This window comes from Triticum urartu, chromosome 1A (assembly GCF_056163025.1).
Source record: "Triticum urartu cultivar PI428250 chromosome 1A, HENAU_Tu73, whole genome shotgun sequence".
Taxonomy (NCBI): Eukaryota; Viridiplantae; Streptophyta; class Magnoliopsida; order Poales; family Poaceae; genus Triticum; species Triticum urartu.
In genome coordinates, this window is record NC_141873.1 from 145,866,969 (window position 1) to 145,892,486 (window position 25,518).

Below are 25,518 nucleotides of genomic sequence, written 5' to 3' on the forward strand. Positions count from 1 at the left end.
CAACATACAATCATACCATACGCTAGCTTCTAGGGTTTAGCCTCTCCGATCTCATGGTAGATCTACTCTTGTACTACCCATATCATCAATATTAATCATGCAGGACGTAGGGTTTTACCTTCATCAAGAGGGCCCGAACCTGGGCAAAACATTGTGTTCCCTGCCTCCTGTTACCATCCGCCTTAGACGCACAGTTCGGGACCCCCTACCCGAGATCCGCCGGTTTTGACACCGACACTCCCCCTCCACCAACAAGCATCAATCCATGGCTTGCTCGAAACAACGAGTGCCTCCAACTAACAAGAGTCCCAGGGGGAGTTTTGTTTGCAATTATTTTGATTTGATTTGCATAAACCATGGGACTGGGAATCCCGGTGACCAGCCATCTTCTCGTGAGTGAGGAGCGGAGTCCACTCCTCTTGAGAATAACCTACCTAACATGGAATATACGGATAGCCCTAGTTGATACATGAGCTATTCGAGCGTACAAAACAGGATATTTATTTGAAGGTTTAGAGTTTGGCACATACAAATTTACTTGGAACGGCAGGTAGATACCGTATATAGGTAGGTATGGTGGACTCATATGGAATAACTTTGGGGTTTATGGGAGTTGGATGCACAAGCAGTATTCCCGCTTAGTACAGGTGAAGGCTAGCAAAAGACTGGGAAGCGACCAGCTAGAGAGCGACAACAGTCATGAACATGCATTAAAATTAATCAACACCGAATGCAAGCATGAGTTGGATATAATCCACCATGAACATAAATATCGTGAAGGCTATGTTGATTTTGTTTCAACTACATGCGTGAACATGCGCCAAGTCAAGTCACTTAAATCATTCAGAGGAGGATACCACCCTATCATACCACATCACAACCATTTTAATAGCATGTTGGCACGCAAGGTAAACCATTATAAGCTCCTAGCTAATCAAGCATGGCACAAGAAACTATGATCTCTAGTTGTCATTGCAAACATGTTTATTCATAATAGGCTGAATCAGGAACGATGAACTAATCATATTTACAAAAACAAGAGAGGTCGAGTTCATATCAGTTTTTCTCATCTCAGTCAGTCCATCATATATCTTCATAATTGCCTTTCACTTGCACGATCGAATAGTGTGAATAATAATAATAGTGCATGTGCATTGGACTAAGTTGGAATCTGCAAGCATTCACTAAACAGGAGAAGACAAGGCAATATGGGCTCTTTTGTTAGATCAATAATAATGCATATAAGAGCTACTTCAACAATTTAATTATGGTCTTCTCCTATCGACCCCCAAAGAAAAGAAAAGAAATAAAACTATTTACACGGGAAAGCTCCCAACAAGCAAAAGAAGAACATGAAATCTTTTTGGGTTTTCTTTTTAATTACTACTACAAGCATAGAAATTAAAACTAGCTAAAAGCTACAACTAATTTTTTTTGGTTTTTCTTAAGGTTTATTAAACACACAAGAAGAAAGCATAAAAAGGGAAATAAACTAGCATGGATGATAAAATGAAAAAGTATGAGCACTGACATCTGGCAATGAGTGTGTGAACATGAATATAATGTCGATGGGAAATGCGTACTCCCCCAAGCTTAGGCTTTTGGCCTAAGTTGGTCTATGGCCATAGTTGGCCTGGCTAATATCCATAGTAATAGTTGGGGTCGTACTGAGATGCAGCGGCTATCGCCTCCTGAGCTGCAGTGTGGCGACGAGCGGCCTCCGCCCTCCTCTCGTACTCATCTGCCTCCTCTCTGGTAATAACATATCTTCCTTTTGCCTCCTCACAAAGGAACTAGTGAGATAGTGATACTGGCGGCATTTTTCTTCCTCGAAGCTCACAAGATCAACGTTACGCAAATATGCATTAAATTCTTCCTTAATTCCCACTTGATCCATAAAGTTTTCCGAAGGCCATTCCCAAGGACGCACTGGAGCATTTCTTGGTGGCTCATCATCAGCATCACGCATTGCAAGCCTGGGCTCTTGTTTCCTTGAAGAGCCCCCTTGGTACATTTTCCTAAACATATTTCTTCCTCTGATTTTTTTTTGAAATTTGTAGTAACTTCAAAATAAAAGTGAACCAAACTCAATAATATTGATAGAAACTACTCCTACAAGTGCCTAGAGCCTATATCATGCATTAGAACTACTTTTTACCATATAAATTTGACATGCAAGCTCAAGAACATGGTCAGCTAGGCAGCACAAATTTGCAATGAATAAAGCACTAGAACAAAAACTAATTGGACTAATGGAGGAGTCACATACCAAGGAACAATCTCCCCAAGCAGTTTTGTGAGAGGTGCTTTGAGCAAGGAGATCGAAAATGGCAGCAAAATGAGCTTGGACTCGGGTTTGAGCTAGATACTCATGTTTGTGGGAGGAAGAAGGAGTGTGTGGGTGCAGGAATAAATGTAGGAGGGCCACCATGGGCCCACGAGGCAGGGGGCGTGCCCAGGGGGGTAGGGCGTGCCCCTGACCCTCGTGGCTAGGTGCCAGCTCCTCCTGCTGTGTTCACAGTGCCAAATATTCTCAAATATTCCAGAAAAAATCATATTTAAATTTCAGGGCATTTGGAGAACTTTTATTTTCGAGGTATTTTTATATTGCACAAATAATTCAGATAATAGACAGAAAATACTATTTTTATTTTATTTAAAATAAATAATACAAAGTAAAAGTAGGGTACAGAAGGTTGTGCCTTCTAGTTTCATCCATCTCATGCTCATCAAAAGGAATCCACTAACAAGGTTGATCAAGTCTTGTTAACGAACTCATTCCGAATAACATGGAACCGGAGAAATTTCGAATAACACTATGTTACCTCAACGGGGATGTGCACATCCCCAATAATAAGAATATCATATTTCTTCTTGACATTAGGAAGAGGAAATTCAAAACCTCCAAATATAATCGAAGGAATTTTTCCAATAGAGTTGATACTATGAACTTGAGGTTGTTTCCTCGGAAAGTGTACCGTATGCTCATTACCATTAACATGAAAAGTGACATTACCTTTAGTGCAATCAATAACATCCCCTGTAGTATTCAAAAAAGGTCTTCCAAGAATAATAGACATACTATCGTCCTCGGGAATATCAAGAATAACAAAGTCTGTTAAAATAGTAACGTTTGCAACCACAACAGGCACATCCTCACAGATACCGACAGGTGTAGTAGTTGATTTATTAGCCATTCAAGGATATTTCAGTAGGTGTCAACTTATTCAAATCAAGTCTACGATATAAAGAGAGAGGCATAACACTAACACCGGCTCCAAGATCACATAAAGCAGTTTTAACATAGTTTCTTTTAATGGAGCATGGTATAGTAGGCACTCCTGGATCTCCAAGTTTCTTTGGTATTCCACCCTTAAAAGTATAATTAGCAAGCATGGTGGAAATTTCAGCTTCCGGTATCTTTATTTTATTTGTAACAATATCTTTCATATACTTAGCATAAGGATTCATTTTGAGCATATTAGTTAATCGCATACGCAAAAAGATAGGTCTAATCATTTCAGCAAATTGCTCAAAATCCTCATCGTCCTTTTTCTTGGATGGTTTGGGAGGAAAAGGCATGGGTTTCTGAGCCTAAGTCTCTCTTTCCTTACCGTGTTTCCTAGCAACAAAGTCTTTCTTATCATAAAGTTGATTCTTTGATTGTGGGTTATCAAGATCAACAGCAGGTTCAATTTCTATATCATTATCATTACTAGGTTGAGCATCATCATGAACATTATCATTAACATTATCACTAGTTTCAGGTTCATTACCAGATTGTGTTTCAGCATCAGAGATATAAATATCATTTGGATTCTCAGGTGTTTCAGTAATAGGTTCACTAGAAGCATGCAAAGTCCTATCATTTTTCTTTTTCTTCCTATTAGAAGGACTAGGTGCATCCACATTATTTCTCTGAGAATCTTGCTCAATTCTCTTAGGGTGGCCTTCAGGATACAAAGGTTCCTGAGTCATTCTACCACCTCTAGTCATAACTCTAACATCGTTATCATTATTCTTACTATTCAATTCATTGAGCAAATCATTTTGAGCTTTAAGTACTTGTTCTACTTGAGTGGTCACCATAGAAGCATGTTTACTAATAAGTTTAAGTTCACCTTTAACATTAGCCATATAATCACCCAAGTGTTCAAGCATATTTGAATTGTATTTCAATTGTCTACCAAAATAAGCATTGAAGTCTTCTTGCTTAACCATAAATTTATCAAACTCATCTAAGCATGGGCTAGCAAACTTAGTAAATGGGATTTCAGATTTATCATATCTATATAGAGAATTTACCATTACTACCTGTGTCGGGTTATCAAGACCATGAGTTTCTTCAATAGGTAATGGATTAAGATCATATGTTTCTTCAAGAGGCGGTAAATTAAGACCGTGTATTTCTTCAATAGGAGGTAAATTCTTAACATCTTCAGGTTTAATACCTTTTTCTTTCATAGATTTCTTAGCCTCTTGCATATCTTCAGGACTGAGAAATAGAACACCCCTCTTCTTCAAAGTTGGTTTAGGAATAGGCTCAGGAGTTGGTTCAGGAACTGGTTCAGGAAGTGTCCAATTATTTTCATTTGTCAACATATTATTCAATAGAATTTCAGCTTCATCCGGCGTTCTTTCCCTGAAAACAGAACCAACACAACTATCCAGGTAGTCTCTGGAAGCATTGGTTAGTCCATTATAAAAGATATCAAGTATTTCATTTTTCTTAAGAGGATGATCAGGCAAAGCATTAAGTTACTTGAGAAGCCTCCCCCAAGCTTGTGGGAGACTCTCTTCTTCAATTTGCACAAAATTATATATATCCCTTAAAGCAGCTTGTTTCTTATGAGCAGGGAAATATTTAGCAGAGAAGTAATAAATCATATCCTGGGGACTACGCACACAACCAGGATCAAGAGATTTAAACCATATCTTAGCATCACCCTTTAATGAGAATGGAAATATTTTAAGGATATAAAAGTAGCGAGTTCTCTCATCATTAATGAATAGGGTGGCTATATCATTTAATTTAGTAAGATGTGCCACAACAGTTTCAGATTCATAGCCATGAAAAGGATCAGATTCAACCAAAGTAATTATATCAGGATCAACAGAGAATTCATAATCCTTATCAGTAACAAAGATAGGTGAAGTAGCAAAAGTAGGGTCAGGCTTCATCCTAGCATTTAGATATTTCTTATTCCATTTAGCTAATAACCTCTTAAGTTCATAACTATCTTTGCAAGCTAAAATAGCTAAAGAAGCTTCTTTATCAAAAACATAACCCTTAGGAATAAGGGGCAAGTCTTCATCGTCACTTTCATCAATATTATCAGATTCAATATTTTCATTCTCTCTAACCCTAGCAAGTTGTTCATCAAGAAATTCATCAAGTGGCACAGTAGTATCAAGCATAGAAGTAGTTTCATCATAAGTATCATGCATAGGAGAAGTGGCATCATCAATAACATGTGACATATCAGAACGAATAGCAGAAGCATGTTAGGTGTCGCAAGCTTACTCAAAACAGAAGGTGAATCAAGTGCGAAGCTAGATGGCAGTTCCTTACCTCCCCTCATAGTTGAGGGATAAATCTTGGTTTTTGGATCTCTCAAGTTCTTCATAATGATAAGAAGGTATAAATCCCAAGTGACTCAAAGAATAGAGCTATGCTCCCCGGCAACAACGCCAGAAAATAGTCTTGATAACCCACAAGTATAGGGAATCACAACAGTTTTTGAGGGTAGAGTATTCAACCCAAATTTATTGATTTGACACAAGGGGAGCCAAAGAATATTCTCAAGTATTAGCAGCTGAGTTGTCAATTCAGCCACACCTAGAAACTTAGTATATGCACCAAAGTATTTAGTAGAAAAGTGATATGATAGTAGAGGTAATGGTAGCAAAAGGTAACGATAGAAAAAGTAATGTTTTTGGTATTTTGTAGTGATTGTAACAATAGCAATGGGAAAGTAAATAAATGAAGCACAATATATGGAAAGCTCGTAGGCAATGGATCGGTGACGGAGAATTATGCCAGATGCGGTTCATCATGTAACAGTCATAACCTAGGGTGACACAGAACTAGCTCCAATTCATCAATGTAATGTAGGCATGTATTCCGAATATAGTCATACGTGCTTATGGAAAAGAACTTGCATGACATCTTTTGTCCTACCCTCCCGTGGCAGCGGGGTCCTAATGGAAACTAAGGGATATTAAGGCCTCCTTTTAATAGAGTACCGGAACAAAGCATTAGCACATAGTGAATACATGAACTCCTCAAACTATGGTCATCACCGGTAAGTATCCCGATTATTGTCACTTCAGGGTTAACGGATCATAACACATAATAGGTGATTATAGACTTGCAAGATAGGATCAATAACTCTCATATATTGATGAAAACATAATAGGTTCAGATCTGAAATCATGTCACTCGGGCCCTATTGACAAGCATTAAGCATAGCAAAGTCATAGCAACATCAATCTCAGAACATAGTGGATACTAGGGATCAAACCCTAACAAAACTAACTCGATTACATGATAGATCTCATCCAACCCATCATCGTCCAGCAAGCCTACGATGGAATTACTCACGCACGGCAGTGAGCATCATGGAATTGGTGATGGAGGATGGTTGATGATCACGATGGCGATGGATTCCCCTCTCCGGAGCCCCGAACAGACTCTAGATCGCCCCTCCCGAGAGGTTTTAGGGCTTGGCGGTGGCTGTGTATCGTAAAACACGATGAATCCTTCTCTATGATTTTTTTCTCCCCGAAAGCAAATATATAGAGTTGGAGTTGAGGTCGGAGGAGCTCCAGGGGCCCTACGAGGTAGGGCGCGCGCCCCCACCCTCGTGGACAGGTGGTGGGCCCCCTGGTCTTCATCTTTTGCAAGGATTTTTTATTATTTCCGAATAGATGTTCCGTGAAGTTTCATATCATTCCGAGAACTTCTGTTTCTGCACATAAATAACACCATAGCAATTCTGCTGAAAACAGCGTCAGTCCGGGTTAGTTCCATTCAAATCATGCAAGTTAGAGTCCAAAACAAGGGCAAAAGTGTTTGGAAAAGTAGATACGACGGAGACGTATCACTGGTTATAGATAGCTCTTCAGAGGAGGATTCAGAGGCAGATGACCAGTCCTATTATCCCCCTGAGGTGTATGCTCAAACTTGGCAGGGTTATATTACTCATATCATGCATATGTTGTATTGCAATGCTTAGTTTTTACATCATATACACGATATTGAATGCCATCTCCTTAGTTGACACGTCATATATGCGATTGCCCTCTGCTGACTTCCTTAGTATATAAATCATATATTTGAATTATATCATGCCATGATGTTTACATAGACAGCATGTATCTGAATTATGGCATGCCAACCCATTTTCTAAAGACATAATATAGTTATATCATCTCATCCTGTTTACATAGTCATCATATTTTGAATTATGTCATTCTATCCGTGAATTATATCATGCCATCATGTTTCCATCGACGACATGTTTGTGATTTATGGCATGCCAACCACTTTAATAAACATATTTTATAGTTATATCATGTCATCCTGTTTACATAGTCATCATATTTTGAAGTATGTCATTCTATCCTGTTTAGTTAGCCATCATACATGTGAAATTGTGTCATGCTATCCTGTTTAATTAGCCATCATATATGTAAAATTATGTCCTGCTATTCTGTTTAGTTAGACCACATAAATGTGAATTATTTCATGCCCTATTTTCTTCCGTACTATCCATTGCACCTGTCTATCTTACAATGTCTGTACATTCAATTACTTTTCTTGTTTATCAGCCATTTCAATTGGAGGGGGTGATGGCAGTATCTTTGGGAGTAAAAACACGGTCTTCAGAAAATATCGTGCTACCTGTCGATGGAGATAGAACCATGGTTGTACTTGCCCAAGAACCAGCCCCACCACACATAACCCAGACTCACGCAGATTGTACCCCTACCCAGTTGGACAGAGAACCAGCTACACCCCTTCTAACCCCAACCCTAGCAGATAGTAACCCAGTTCCCGTTGACACAGCACCGTCTCCACCACAGAGCACCCAAACACGAGAAATTAGTAAGGCAACTCCGGTGCCCAAAGCACGAGGACCACCACTCCGAACCCCAAGTCAACGCTTAAAGCAGAAGAAGAATTGTTCTCAGGTCAGGTTCCGTAGCTATGGTTCATACTACTTTGCTCTTGCATCATTGTATTTACTCATACCAACTAATTTCAAATTTGAAGGATGCAATTGAAACTCCAATGGGGCAACAGGTATGTTTTAAACATGTTTATTTAACGTGTTTGCCGTTGTAACTTGCTCTATGTTGATTTTAGTTTCAATTGAATAAACAGTTATGTTCTCATGCCATGCACATTACAAGTGTTGTTATTGCTGTGTAGTTTCCCACACTTATATTCTGTCTATGTTGCTTTGTCTTAAATAGATATGATTCGAACTGTATCTATCTTGATTTGGCAACATAAACTAGAATGATATAGGCCATACAGTGACCATACTACATAGATATATGTTTGTTTCATGTTGTTATCCTGTCCACCTTACTACTGAACTGGTTTACCAAAATGAGTTTCATATACTACATTGTAAACCTGTGATGTGTTTGTTTGTTTGTTTGTTTCTCTTTTAGAACGCGGCTAAAATATTGAGGAAGAGTACCCCATTATGCAATGGTAAAGGAAGTAATGCAGATAAGGTTCAAGATAGTGAGACATCCCTGTTGGTCTCCAAGAAAGCTGATAAAAACTATATTGAAGACACTGAGACAACCCCAAAGTCCTGTCTTGATGTAGTGTTCGAGTTACTGGCTACTACTGCTGGCACCAGCTCTTCGAACTCGCTGCCTGAATCAGTTCGGCTTTTTGAGTCTCAACTTCAAGTTGAAATACATTGATCAGATGTTATGCGACAGGAAGCCGAAGGACTGAGGAAGTCCCAGCAGAATTCAGATGCATACTTTCTGGTGCAACAACAAGTGCTGGAGGATTTAAGCGCCAAACAAGAGAAAGTTAATAAGCTTGCTAAGCATCTTGCCAGCATTATGGGTACCCAGGATATTGTTTCTTGAGCTCTTCTGAAATGGTTATAGTGCTGGACTTGTTTTGCTGCGGCGTTTATATGCTGCTTTGTTCCCTATATTTGCACTGGTGGCGAACTTTGATGCCCAGTGGATGTAATATGTGTAATAGCCGTGATAGCCTAGCGTAAGTTGCTTGCTAATTTATTTCCTTATTGTCTTGTTTATTTGTTTCCTCTTAGTCAGTGTAGTTCTTTTTCCGCGGTTTGCAAGTGGCCATAATAACCTATTTTTTAAAACTAGGCCACAATAACCATGAGCTACATATTTACTGTAGTTAACATGGGCCTCCTACAGGCCGTAGAAACAATGGGCCTTATACGAGTCATAGACACAATGGGCCTTCTACGGGCCGTATCATCAATGGGCCTTCTTCGGGACGTATGATCGGTTGGCCAAACATGGGCCAATAACAGACCACATTATGGCCGTAAATGGGCTAGAGTTGAAATCATCCGTTCATGGGCCAACCATAATGGGCCATTGTTAATCGGCCGTATTTGATGACGCTATGAAAACGTCCCAATGTATTAACGGGCCACAAACGGGCCGACTGTAACCATGGGCTAAATTTGGCCCACAAGCAGAAAATGGCAGTAACGGGCCATACGTAAACGAATGCTGGAAATGAGCCCAAGAATAAATGGGCCCTGGAAGGCCGAAAGATAACATGGGCTGGAAACGGCCCAACGAAATAATGGGCCGTTAATGGGTATAAAGTGATACACTGTTCATTACGGGCCAGTTTCACCACGTGCTGTTAATGGGTATAAAGTGATACAATGTTCATTATGGGCCAGTTTTACCACGGGTCGTTAATGGGCCGAGAGTTACTAAGGGCCTCATATGCTCCAAAAAACGTCATGGGCCATACATGGGCCGGTAGTTATAACGGGCTGGAATTATATTGGATGGCCCAGATGACGCTATTGGGCCTAATTCGGATAGGCTGTAAACAGGCCCTAGGTTAGCGGGCTGTAAATGGGATATATGCGAACATGCGGTTAACAGGCTTGTCGTGGGCCCGTCCGCCACCTTTTGACCAAGTCAAACGGGCCAGCCTTTTCACATGAATGAGCCTCCGTGGGGTCGTGCCACGTGTCTACATATCGTAGGTGCTTTGTGTCTAATGAGTGGATAACATATGTCCCAACGGTGAGCCGACACGTGTTTCCTCCAGCCAATGATGATTTTCCACGTGGAAAATCCCCATTGGCCGGGGCTGTTAACGGGTTATCGGATCCAAAACCGGACCCAATAGCTTAACGACGTTCCGTTACGGTGGATGCCACATGTCGGTCACCCTTGATGAAAGCACTTCTGTGATGCACGATTTATCTTCATGGAAGTGGACACTTCTGTGATGATAATTTTGGTAATGTCATCGAACACTTCTACGGCAGCACAGGGATGACTATCTTGATTCTGTCATAAATTTGTCATGGATGTACATGCATGACAGAAAACATGACCTATTGTGACAAACACGTATCATCACGGAAGTGTATTTTTTTTGTAGTGCAAAAAGGCTACAACCACGACCACGAGGAAGCGCAGCGGGAAAGTGAAGAGGAAAGAGAACGATTGCCTCTTACTTAAAGCACTCATCGCCCAGAACCAAATTAATAGCAGCTTGTTCGAATCAGGGAGTAATATTATTTCTGACGCCATGGGTGATGAAGAAGTACGTTTGTTGCTTGCTAAAAATAAAGCAGGCGTACTTGAAGCACGGAATTACGTCCATGGCCAGCCATTTCTTGTTGGTGAATACTTTGATGAGTGCAGCTCCAGTTGCCGCGAGTTACATGAATATTGCATGGATCAAATGTCATAAGGTCATCACCATTTGCTAGTCCACTACAATAGAGATCATTTCCGACACGATGCTGGTTCCATCATTGTGTGTTTTGAGGACTTACATCTCTTCTTCAACTTCAACGTGCTCAATGCCACTCTTGTTAGATGCGTGATTTTTGTAAATACTTAATAAACTCTGATCAACTTCTCCATACAAGGCTGTAAATAATAAACAGCTAAGTGCATTTTATTCCTCTCAGGGGATTGAATGCGCAGAGAAGACAAAGTGAGAGTATGTATTTCATAGATCCTATATTAGCAAATGGCACAATATTACATGAAAAGGACCGAGGGGACTAGGCCATTAACACGGTTGTTCGTATCTTCAAAAACACGTCCCATGCAGAATCATTCCTCTGGCCATATCATGAACGGTAAGTCAAGTAAACAACCACGCATACACTGATTGTCTTTCAGATTTCGACATCATTCATAAGTTCATGGCTTTATTAATATGTAGAAATCACTGGATATTGGTATTCATTGTTCCAAACAAGGACATGGTTTACTACGTTGATTCTCTCAGAGAGTCAACAAACGCTCAGGATCTGATGCATGTTCAACAATTCTTGGATAGGTATTGAATTCTCTGATGTTGAAATTAATTTGCATTCATATCTAGTTCAATAATTGATGTTGTCAAAATTCATCATCATTTGCAGTGTGCTCGCATTGTGGGAAACAAAAACAGGGAACCTGTTAAAGAGGACATAACCTCTGCAGCACGAGATCGTTTCTCCGGTAACACACCAAAATCCATTATTTTCGGAAAATTTATCCAATAGTCTGCAAATAAATTTCCTTATGCTAGTCAAATGTTCAAGCTTCTAAATAAACCTATTTCTATTTTGTCCAAGGAAAAATAATACATCTAACACCGATTAGGTTGTTCCTAATAGGACAAATACATGACTAATTTTGTACAAAAAAATTCAGTGTCCGGAAATAGGGACCAACCTTTGTGGATACTATGTTTGCAGACACATGATCTCCATCTGCAAATCTGTTGATAGTTGTGATGATCCTCGCGAATTAGTACCAGTAAGTCTATCTTAATTAATATCTTCTACTGTACTCATATGGCACATTCTGATCTTAAAAATACTGCAGCTCATCTTAAAACCGAGGACCCCTGAACCGCTCCCGGCTGGTGAATTGCTGATGGTTCGGAGATTTATCAGCGACTTCTTCCTGGATCACTACATCAATCCCACTGGTGATAATGAAGATTTCAGCATGCGTTCTCCTAAAACATTGAGTAAGAGTTAGCCGCTAAACATATAACACGTGGATCCATTGTTTTCCATCTGATGAGGTCTTCGTGTTTCGTACACTATGATTAATTATGTAATGCATATATGTGTGGAAAAATCATTGGAATTTAGCTACCATATGTTCAATTGCAACTATTGCGAAATCTGATGAATGTTCTTCCTGTGGACACTATTTGTTCAATTGAATATTGTGGCGAATTTGCTTTTTGCGTGCCGATTCAAAATGGGATATTTTTGTTTATTTGTTCAATTGAATATTGTGGCGAATTTGCTTTTTGCGTGCCGATTCAAAATGGGATATTTTTGTTTTAACCTGGCAATTGCTCCGCACACGGTTCAACTAAATGAGTGTGTGCAATCCACGTCGGAAAGCATATGTCAATCGTAGCGGAACCGTTGGTGATACACAACAGATCGCAAACGATTTGCAGCGCTACTACGTGTGCATAGGTTCTCCGAAACTGTTTGTGATATCACGTTATCGCACACGAGAACTGGCAGTAAACCGTGGCTAATGCGAAATACAATCCCAGTCGTATTTTTTTCCAGGAAACGTGTGGGATCCCAAATGAAAAGCACACTTCACTCTTGCGGCAAAAGTCGGTGATACCTAACAAATCACAAACAGTTTGCAATAGTTGTATGTGTGCGAGGGGCTCCTGAACCGTTTGTGATAGAACATTATCACAGATGGTAATTGTTAGAAAACGTGTGCGACGGAGTCTAGCATGGCAGACGGGTTACACAGAAAACTCGTGTGCGATAGGGCACAAATCGCACACAGTTCATATGTTGGCCCGTGTGCCTTACATACTGTTTCCCAAACAGTTCGTTTCGACAGACCGTATGGTTTCACACGTGCGAAAGAATTTAGTATGTGCTGCATCGCACACGACTACATTTTGGAAGGCCTCTGGATCACTGTTCCATATCCCCGACGATTTCTGGGTCGTGTGGGAAGGACCCCCTATCGCACACACTCACTTGGCGACGGTTCCGAGGGTCGTTGCCAAAATGGGTTAAAAACCGTTTGTTTCGGACCGACACGCACCAGTGCACATATAATATCAGAAATGTTACAGAGCTCCCACTCACTTTCTTGTAAATACGGGTTTCTCCAGAAGTCTGTATAAAAGCATATGCTTTGATCACACTATCAAAGCATATATTCCAACTCCGAGAGGCTTACACCAGTCCATAAATGGATCACTGGAGCTTGCACACTTTGTTAGCACCTTTTGGATCGACAAAACTTCCGGCTGCATCATATACAACTTTTCTTTAAAATATCCATTAAGGAATGCAATTTTGACATCCATTTTCCAAATTTCATAATCATAAAATGCGGCAATTGCTAACATGATTCAGACGGACTTAAGCATCGCTACAGGTGAGAAGGTCTCATCGTAGTCAACTCATTGAACTTGTCGAAAACCTTTTGCAACAAGTCAAGCTTTGTAGACAGTAATATTACCGTCAGCATCAATCTTCTTCTTGAAGATCCATTTATTCTCTATGGCTTGCCGATCATCGGGCAAGTCAACCAAAGTCCACACTTTGTTCTCATACATGGATCCCATCTCAGATTTCATGGCCTCAAGGCATTTTGCGGAATCTGGGCTCATCATCGCTTCCTCATAGTTCGTAGGTTCGTTATGGTCAAGTAACATGACTTCCAGAACAAGATTACCATACCACTCTGGTGTGGATCTTACTCTGGTTGACCTACGAGGTTCGGTAGTAACTTGATCAGAAGTTTCATGATCATCATCATTAGCTTCCTCACTTACTGGTGTGGGAATTACTAGAACTAATTTCTGTGATAAACTACTTTCCAATAAGGGAGCAGGTACAGTTACCTCATCAAGTTCTACTTTCCTCCCACTCACTTCTTTCGAGAGAAACTCCTTCTCTAGAAAGGATCCATTCTTAGCAACGAATATCTTGACTTCGAATCTGTGATAGAAGGTGTACCCAACAGTCTCTTTTGGGTATCCTACGAAGACACATTTCTCCGATTTGGGTTCGAGCTTATCAGGTTGAAGCTTTTTCACATAAGTATCGCAGCCCCAAACTTTAAGAAATGACAACTTGGGTTTCTTGCCAAACCAAATTTCATAAGGTGCTGTCTCAACGGATTTCGATGGTGCCCTATTTAATGTGAATGCAGCCGTCTCTAAAGCATAACCCCAAAACGATAGCGGTAAATCAGTAAGAGACATCATAGATCGCACCATATCTAATAAAGTGCGGTTACGACGTTCGAACACACCATTATGCTGTGGTGTTCAAGGTGGCGTGAGTTGTGAAACTATTCCGCATTGTTTCAAATGAAGACCAAACTCGTAACTCAAATATTCTCCTCCACAATCAGATCGTAGAAACTTAATTTTCTTGTTAAGATGATTTTCCACTTCACTCTGAAATTCTTCGAACTTTTCAAATGTTTTAGACTTATGTTTCATCAAGTAGATATACCCATATATGCTCAAATCATCTGTGAAGGTCGGAAAAATAATGATACCCACCATGAGCATCAACACTCATCGAACCGCATACATCAGTATGTATAATTTCCAATAAGTCTGTTGCTCGTTCCATTGTTCCGGAGAATGGAGTCTTAGTCATCCTGCCCATGAGGCATGGTTTGCAAGCATCAAGTGATCCATAATCAAGTGATTCGAAAAGCCCATCAGCATGGAGTTTCTTCATGCGCTTTACACCAATATTACCTAAATGGCAGTGCCACAAATAAGTTGCACTATCAATATTAAACTTATATCTTTTGGCTTCAATACTATGAATATGTGTATCACTTCTATCAAGATTTAGTAAAAATAGACCACTCATCAAGGGTGCATGACCATTAAAGATATTACTCATATAAATAGAACAACCATTATTCTCTGATTTAAATGAATAACCGTCTACATCAAATGAGATCCAGATATAATGTTCATGCTTAACGCCGGCACCAAATAACAATTATTCATGTCTAAAACTAATCCCGAAGGTACATGTAGAGGTAGCGTGCCGACAGTGATCACATCAACTTTGGAACCATTTCACACGCGCATCGTCACCTCGTCCTTAGTCAATCTTCATTTAATCCGCAGCCCCTGTTTCGAGTTGCAAATATTAGCAACAGAACGAGTATCAAATACCCAAGCGCTACTGCGAGAATTAGTAAGGTACACATCAATAACATGTATATCAAATATACCTTTCACTTTGCCATCCTTCTTATCCGCCAAATACTTGGGGCAGTTCCGCTTCCAGTGACCAGTCCCTTTGCAGTAGAAGCACTCAGTCTCAGGCTTAGGTCCAGACTTGGGATTCTTCACTTGAGCAGCAACTAGCTTGTTGTTCTTCTTGAAGTTCCCCTTCTTCCCTTTGCCCATCTTCTTGAAATTGGTGGTCTTGTTGACCATCAACACTTGATGCTCCTTCTTGATTTATACCTCTGCAACCTTTAGCATTGTGAAGAGCTCGGGAATAGTCTTATCCATCCCTTGCATATTATAGTTCATCACGAAGCTCTTGTATCTTGGTGGCGGTGATTGAAGAACTCTGTCAATGACACTATCATCAGGAAGATGAACTCCCAGCTGAGTCAAGTGGTTGTGGTACCCAGACATTTTGAGTATATGTTCACTGACAGAATTATTATCCTCCATTTTGCAGCTGTAGAACTTATTGGAGACTTCATATCTCTTAATCCGGGCATTTTCTTGAAATATTAACTTTAACTCCTGAAACATCTCATATGCTCCATGATGTTCAAAACATCGTTGAAGTCCCGATTCTAAGCCGTAAAGCATGGCACACTAAACTATCGAATAGCCATCAGCTTAGCTCTGCCAGACGTTCTTAACGTTGTCAGCAGCATCTGCCGCAGTCTTGTCAACCAACGGTGCTTCTAGGACGTAATTCTTTTGTGCAGCAGTGAGGATAATCCTCAAGTTATAGAGCCGGTCAGTGTAATTGCTACCATTATCTTTCAACTTTGCTTTCTCTAGGAACACATTAAAATTCAATGGAACAACAGCATGGGCCATATATCTACAACAACATAGACATGCAAAATACTATCAGGTACTAAGTTCATGATAAATTAAAGTTCAATTAATCATATTACTTAAGAACTCCCACTTAGATAGACATCCCTCTAATCATCTAAGTGATCACGTGATCCATGTCAACTAAACCATGTCCGATCATCACGTGAGTAGGAGTAGTTTTCAATGGTGAACATCACTATGTTGATCATAACTACTATACGATTCACGCTCGACCTTTCGGTCTCAGTGTTCCGAGGCCATATCTGCATATGCTAGGCTCGTCAAGTTTAACCCAAGTATTTTGCTTCTGCAAAACTGGCTTGCAACCATTGTATGTAAACATAGAGCTTATCACACTCGATCATCACGTGGTGTCTCGGCACGACGAACTGTAGCAACGGTGCATACTCAGGGAGAACACTTATACCTTGAAATTTAGTGAGAGATCATCTTATAATGCTACCGCCGTACTATGAAAAATAAGATGCATAAAGGATAAACATCACATGCAATCAATATAAGTGATATGATATGGCCATCATCATCTTGTGCCTTTGATCTCCATCTCCAATGCACTGTCATGATCACCATCGTCACCGGCTTGACACCTTGATCTCCATCGTAGCATCGTTGTCGTCTCGCCAACTATTGCTTCTACGACTATAGCTACCACTTAGTGATAAAGTAAAGCAATTACATGGCGATTGCATTTCATACAATAAAGCAACAACCATATGGCTCCTGCCTGTTGCCGATAACTGTGTTACAAATCATGATCATCTCATACAACAATTTATATAATCACGTCTTGACCATATCACATCACAACATGCTCTGCAAAAAACAAGTTAGACGTCCTCTACTTTGTTGTTGCAAGTTTTACGTCGCTACTATGGGCTTAGCAAGAACCGTTCTTACCTACGCATCAAAAACCACAACGCGGTATAGTGATTGCTTTTTGATCTTCAGAAACAACCATGTTCATTGAATCCGATTCAACTAAAGTTGGAGAAACAAACACCCACTAGACACCTGTGTGCGAAGCACGTCGGTAGAACCAATCTCACGTAAGTCTACGCGTAATGTTGGTCTGAGCCGCTTCATCCAACAATATCGCTGAATCAAGAATCAACTAGTGATGGCAAGCAATATGTATATACCCACGCCCACAACTCCTTTGTGTTCTACTCATGCATATAACATATACGCATAGACCTGGCTCGGATGCCACGGTTGGGGAACATAGTATTTCAAAAAAATTCCTACGATCACGCAAGATCTATCTAGGAGATGCATTGCAACGAGAGGGGGAGAGTATGTCTACGTACCCTCGTAGACCGAAAGTGGCAGCGTTATGGAACGCGGTTGATGTAGTCGAACGTCTTCGTGATCCAACCGATCAAGTACCTAACATATGGCACCTCCGCGATCTACACACGTTCAGCTTAGTGATGTCCCTCGTACTCTTGATCCAGCTGAGGCCGAGGGAGAGTTTCATCAGCACGACGGCGTGATGATGGTGATGATGAAGTTATCGATGCAGGGCTTCGCCTAAGCACTACAACGATATGACCGAGGTGGAAATCCGTGGAGGGGGCACCGCACACGGCTAAATCATCAACTTGTGTTTCTATGGGGTGCCCCCTCCCCCGTATATAAAGGATTGGAGGAGGGGAGGGCCGACCCTCATAGGGCACGCCCAAGGGGGGAGTCCTACTCCCAGTAGGAGTCGGTTTCCCCCCTTCCTAGTAGGAGTAGGAGAAGAAGGAAGAGGGGGAGAGAGAGAAGGAAAGGGGGGCCGGCCCCCACCCAATTCGGATTGGGCTTGGGGGGCGCGCCCTCCACCTCGCCGCCTCCTCTTCTCTCCCACTAAGGCCCAATAAGGCCCATTGACTCCCTGGGAGGTTCCGGTAACCCCCCGGTACTCCGGTAAATGCCCGAACTCATCCTGAACCATGCCGATGTCCAAACATAGCCTTCCAATATATCAATCTTTATGTCTCTACCATTTCGAGACTCCTCGTCATGTCCGTGATCACATCCGGGACTCCGAACTAGCTTCGGTACATCAAAACACATAAACTCATAATACCGATCATCATCGAACGTTAAGCGTGCGGACCCTACGGGTTCGAGAACTGTGTATACATGATCGAGACTCATCTCCGGTCAATAACCAATAGCGAAACCTAGATTCTCATATTGGTTCCTACATATTCTACGAAGATCTTTATGGGTCAAACTGCATAACAACATACGTTGTTCCCTTTGTCATCGGTATGTTACTTGCCTCAGAATCAATCGTCGCTATCTCAATACCTAGTTCAATCTCGTTACTGGCAAGTCTCTTTACTCGTTCCGTAATGCATCACCCCGCAACTAACTCATTAGTCACATTGCTTGCAAGGCTTATAGTGATGCGCATTACCGAGAGGGCCCAGGTATACCTCTCCGATACATGGAGTGACAAATCCAAATCTTAATCTATGCCAACTCAACAAACACCATCGGAGACACCTGTAGAGCTTTTTTTATAGTCACCCAGTTACGTTGACGTTTGATAGCACACTAAGTGTTCCTCCAGTATTCTGGTGTTGCATAATCTCATAGTCATAGGAACATGTATAAGTTATGGAGAAAGAAATAGCAATAAACTAAACAATCATAGTGCTAAGCTAACGGATGGGTCAAGTCAATCACATCATTCTCTAATGATGTGATCCCATTCATCAAATGACAACTCATGTCTATGGTTAGGAAACTTAACCATCTTTGATTAACGAGCTAGTCAAGTAGAGGCATACTAGTGACACTCTATTTGTCTATGTATTCACACATGAACTAAGTTTCCGGTTAATACAATTCTAGCATGAATAATAAACATTTATCATGATATAAGGAAATATAAATAACAACTTTAGTATTGCCTCTAGGGCATATTTCCTTCAAAAACATGTCAAAAAGGTGCAAAACATTTGCGATGGAGGATGCATCAAACAAGGTTCAGATTTTAGTTGCGTGTGCGATGCAGGGCATACGGTTCAGTTCAGTTAACTATTTGCGATGAGGAGGAACAAAAGAAACGGGCAGCCAGATGAAGGTGTGTGCGATATACATCATAGGTTCACTCGGATGAACTATTTGTTATTAGGCAACACAAAAGAAACGGTCAGCCAGATCAAAGTGTGTGCGATATACGGCATACGGTTCACTCGGATGAACTATTTTCGATTAGGCAGCGGAACAGAAACGATTCAATCAGATCAAGGTGTGTGCAATGGAGAGCATATAGTTCATTCTTACAAAATGTTTGTGTTGAGCCAAGAGAACAGAAATGTTTCACATAAACAAGATGTGTGTAATACGCGGCAAACATCCAATTACATAGGTGGCTAATACAGACATGACATTTCTTGTGCTAGCTCGATGTTCCTTCTATGCTAAGTTTCCATTAATTGATGGCATTTTATGACCATCTGATTATCATCTACTTCTTGTGCTAGCTCGATATTCCTTCTATGCTAAGTTTCCATTAATTGATGGCATTTTATGAACACGCCACCGTTTCCCGCCATTTCCTCACTGGTTTCCCGCCACCCAGCAATATTGCACATAAACCTAGGTGGCGCGCGACGCAAGGAGGCAACGAGCGCAGCCTGTAGCACATCCACCTTTTCCAAGCATGCCAACCCACCAAATCGCCGCCTCTGCCATCAACCTTGTCGATGAGGAAAACGAGCAGGCGCTCCCCGGCAATGCGAGGGACGACACCGTGATGCGCGTCATCATCCAGGGTTGAGCAGACCCTTGACGCATGGTGCTTCAGCGCCGCGGATCAAGATAGGCATGTCAACGCCAACAGGCTACAGCTCGCTGCACAACAAGATCGACGGTGCACCGTAGATCAAGCTAGGCGCGTCCGTGCCGATAGGCTACGGCTCACCGCACGGTGAGACCGTTGGAGCGCCGCAGAGCGAGTGGCGCGGCGTGCCGCACAGCAAGAGCGGATCCATCGGTGCTTGCCTGCTGTCGACAAGGCATCGCAGCTGGGTACACATCCTGTCAGTACCCCCATTCCTCACAAAGAGTTGGCAAAGGTCCTCTGCGCCGTACTTGCGCCATAGGCCGGCTATGCCGTACTTGCACCAGACGCCCGCCACGCCGTTCATCTTGTCCGCAGCCCGCTCGATGCCAATGTGCCGGTCGGTAGGCTCGACCGCCTCCTTGGCCCAGGTGTCCACCTGGGCGCAGTAGAGGAACATGGCCGTCGCATCCTCGAGCTGGTGATCTCCAATGAAATAGCCAACTTGGAGCTCGAGATCGCGCTCCAAATGTACCGCGAGCGTGTCGACCGCTTGGACGAACACCTGCATGAGTTCAGGAAGAGCCAAGAGCTACCGTAGGCAAGGGCTGGTGGTCATGGTCTGATGGACGCGTTTTATTTTGTTGAGTCGTTTCGACCTGGATAGCTATGTATTCACAGCAATCATAGTATTGCTCTGTTTATTCCTCTGTTTCAATGTGTGTACTCTAGCTGTTTTCCGTTCTTATATGTTCTGTTTCAATGTGTGTGTATACGCTTTCCATTCTATACAGGTGGATGATAAAAGCTAGATTCAAATTAGTATACAAAAATAGATAGAAAATGGAATTCATAATATATATATATACTAATTGTTCATTAATTCATCATAGAATATATATATATATAATATCATCACATATACGTGATGATACTTAACTACTAGGTACAATGCATAAAATTGAAAATAAACAATACTAAAACTAATAATCCCTCCTGAGGTCAGTATTCCGGCAGCCCCTCGCCAGCAGCTCCCTGGTGCACGGCATCTTCCCAGTGCGGAGTCAGTACTCCGCCTTCTCTGCCTCGCAGTGCTTGCCATACCGATCTGCCTCTTGCTAGAGGACGTGCGCGAACGATCTTGCCATTTCATTGGGTGCCCACCGGAGCTCCTCGTCGATGGCACACTAGAGCCTATCAGCCACCTCCACGCAGCAATGAGGCGCCCAGTGCCTATGACCTTCCTCTCGAAGTCCCCATCTTCGTACACCTCCTCCGCACGGCGACGCGCCCGCCCCCAAAGCTCTGCCGCCTCCTTTTTCCAGGCGGCATCACGGGCTTCACAGGAGGCCTGATACCTGGCTTCCTCCTCCGCCATCTCCTTCTCGAATGCCACTTGCCTAGCTTTCTCAGCCGGTGGCAGCGACTTCCACAAACAAAGATTGTACTGGCCCCAAAACCAATCCAAAGTTGGGGGGTCCGGCGCAACCTCGTTCGGCGGCGCGTAGGGGTCCTCGTCGCTACTATTCGAGTGAGCGTCCTCAGGGGGCGGCGATGCCTCGTTGGCGCGTGGGCAGACTGGCGACACCATGGAAGAGATTTGAGAGATAGAGAGAGATGGCGAGAGAGGGGAGGATGTAGATGAGAATGCAGGCGCGACGACATGAGCAAGGTAGTATTTATTGGCAGACGAAATCTAGATCGACGGGGCCAGTACACACCCCGATCGCTGGAATTTACGAGTACTGTAGTTTGAATTACAAACAATTCCCGTAGCAAAATTCATGTGTGAACATAATAGCTGACGGTTTATAATATAGAACCGTGTCTGATTAGTGATTGTCAGTGGGAACGACACCTATGGGATCACTGGGATAACTTCTACGGTTGGCGGGCACAGGGTTGTGCAAAGAGCGGGTCTGGCGATCAGCACGACAATCGTTTACCCAGGTTCGGGCCACGGAGACGCGTAAAACCCTAGTCCTGCTTTGTGTATATTTGAGTGTTCTTGTGTTCTTGAACTAGCTGCGGTGTCTGTCTAGTCCAAAAGATCCGAATCCGTCTCTAGTACGCCTCGGGCCTCCTTTTGTAGGCAAAAGGGGTCGCCACAGTGGCACACAAGAGGTGGAAAGGGGTACAGTGGATGAGTCTATCCTATGGCATCATCAGACAAACACATTTAATGTGTTGCCGACATGCCCCTCTTGCTTTATCGGGGACGACGAGGAAGCTCATTCCAGCTGTCATCACCTTGCCTGGCTCCGACGCGCGTCCAGGCTGAGGAGGCATTGTAGCGCCACATTGGCTGGCTCCTGGGTTGGCCTGGTGGTGGAGCCTTCACGAAGATCTGCATGCCACCACGCAGGTGCTTGTTGAGTTGGTGTGGAGGCCGTGCGCTGCCATGCAGATGCCTGCCCAACTGGTTGAGCTAGCAGCTGCATGGGAGCGGCGATGGAGTCTTGGCAGATATGGGCCTGGCTGCAGTCCCGCAGATGTCCTTGGCAAGGGTCTTGCCGGGGACCCGGCAAGGGTCTTGCCATGGCACCGCGGTCGTCCCCGGCAAGGATCTTGCCAGGGGCCTCGTGGATTTCCTTGGCAAGTATCTCGCCAAGGATCGTCGTCTTCTGGTTCTCATCTGACCTTGTGTATTTATGATCCCTACAAAGATCTGCAAGCCACCACGGAGGTGCCTCCCAAGCCTTGATTCCAATGTGTTCGATGGTGTTGGAACCCCTTGGGCTCAAGGGTGGCGCTCTCTACTGGTGTCAGGCAAGTTGCCCCGGCAAGGATCTTGCCGGGGCTGCGGAAGCCACCTCGGCAAGGGTCTTGCCGGGGGAGTCCACCTAGCCCTCTTGCTCTCTTTGAGGCTCTGGTCTCGGTGTTGCTTTGGTCGTCTTGCGCTCCGGCATCCCTCCTCTGCCCTGCTCAGTGCGGCCGTGGGCGCAACTCTGACTGCCCGTGCACAAGTAAAGGAGTGCAAAAGGAGAGCCCCTACTTTTGTACACCGACAGGAGTCCCCGGGCTTGGGCCACACATAAGCGTGACGCGTTGTTGAGCTAGGCCTAGAACGGTGCGCGAGCGGGCGAGGCAGATTTTTACTGCAGTAACTTTTTCGTCCGCTGCGCTTCCCCATGACCCGCGTTGAATGCGTGACGTGGAGGGTCAGGCGTGATGTGGGGGTCATGCATGGGGCGGTCAGCCCCCGGCGGGCACCTCGAGTACGCCGCTCGTGGTGGTGAGCAGCCCGGACAGCAGCCCCCGGCGTAGCCCCCAGCATGCATTCATCACTCACTCTCCATTAACGTGTGCTGGGGCACGATCTCTTGGTGCTGACCTTGCTGTGGTTGCAGGAGGAGGCCGGCAGCAGGAGGAGCCACTGAGGGCCACCCCCAACACGCCACCCCCATCAACCATGCCGTCTCGAGGGGCATCCCCGGTAAGGGCGACAAGCACCGAGCCCATGCGCATGGAGGAAGAGGAGGTGAACTGATGCGGAGCATCCCATGACCATCCACATGGACGCCACCTCAACTATCCAAGCTCCAAGTGGACCAATGACAAGGGCTAGGGCACGTGCTATTCAATCCGAGGTGACATCACTCCTACTTGAGTTTTCCCCCTCTTCAAGTGAGACATGGCTACTGCCTAAGTCCAAAATACTATGTGTCATCAGGTACAACGCTCAAGACTTGGAGCTGAGGACTGTAGAAGAAGAGACATGCGTCAACACTATGGACAGCCCGGAACTTCCGGCCAGCGCCCGGACCTTCCTGCCGACCCGGAGCTTCCGGCCGCCGATGACTTCGACCAGCCCAGGCGTGCCAACTCTCGGGTTAGCCCGGACCCCGTCCCGGACCTTCCGGCGCCCGGAACCTCCGGCCTGTCCGGACCTTTCGGCCCCCGGATGCTAGCACATCTCCACCGCACCAACTCTCTGGTTAGGCCGGACCCTCCCCAGAACCTCCGGTGCCCGGAACTTCCGGCCTAGCCCGGAACTTCTGACCCTGCCTGCGCGCAGCCACTTGGGCTGAGGCCCGTGTACCCTTTCGTCACCTAGACTATATATACTCAATCCCGTACAACTTTCTAGGGTTAGCATTGGTTTAGCTCATTGAGAGATAGAGCATTGCTCATCCATATCGGATCTACTCCACAAGAGAGACCGCGGCCCCTCTACGGAGAAGATCCACCTTGGATTCAAGACCCCTTTACGGGAAGATCCCCTTGTGGATTCAAGACCTCCTCACGGAGAAGAACCAGCTACCCTTTTGTATCGTCCTTAGTTGTCCGTGGATTCGTGTATCGTTCTATGTACCCGAGGATCTAGCACATGTGTGACTTGTTCTTGTTAGTTTGAGTGTTCCTCTTGTGCTTCCCCTTATGTTTTCCCCCGTTTTCCTTGTTCCCCTCTTCGTGTTCATCGTGTTCTTCGCGGGATCCGCTCCTTTCGTGAAAGATCGGGCTATAGGGTTTCTACCCTACATCATCTTGGTATCTAGAGCCATGTTGATCACGATTTCGGAGCCTCCCCGTTGTGTTTCTAGCCTAATTTTGTTGTTTTTCATCCTAATCCGAAAATCCCCACCAAAAATAGCCCCAAATTTTTTTTGTGATTTGTTCATGTGTTGAGATTTTGTTGCTTTTGATCCGTGAAGTTTGTGTGTGGCTCGTAGATCTAGCCTCCCCACCTTCTTTTCCTCCAATTTCTTCTTTTCCCCCTTCGTATTTGGGCTTTTCCCCAAGTTTTTCTGCCCAAATCCACGATCCCCAAGTCTCTGTTCTTGGCAGAATCCCGACCACCGGAACTTCCGGTCTAGCCTGGACATTCCGGGCCCCGGAACCTCCGGACCCCGGACCCTCCGTCTTGCCCGGAACTTCCGGCTTCGACAAAACGTTTGCACCACTTCCACATCTCCGCTCAAATTCCACCAAATTTTGTTCCGGTGCTCACCTTATACCATATATACTTTCGCATACCTCCACCATTTCCGCATAACCCAACTATTTTTGGACGCTCTCCGACACAATTGCTACTTTGAGGTTTGAGAATTTATGTTGCGGTACCGTATCCTTTTGTGTTTCGGCTATCTAGGTACGGTTCGACATCGACATCACCGCTGCTCATTTTCGCCACGGACGTGTCATCAACAACGACCACCTCGACTACCACTTAGTATTTCGTGCCACCATTTTGACACCATACCGGAAGCAAGACCGGTAACCTCATCTTGGTATTGGACATATCACTCTTGCCATTACATTGATAGCCATCATAGCCTTACTCCTTTGCGTTGCTTACCCATCGAGACTAGCCATTGAGTATTGCCGGCAACAAGACTTGTGCACATTAGTGATCATACTTCCCATAGCATACATACATCATTGTTGCCTA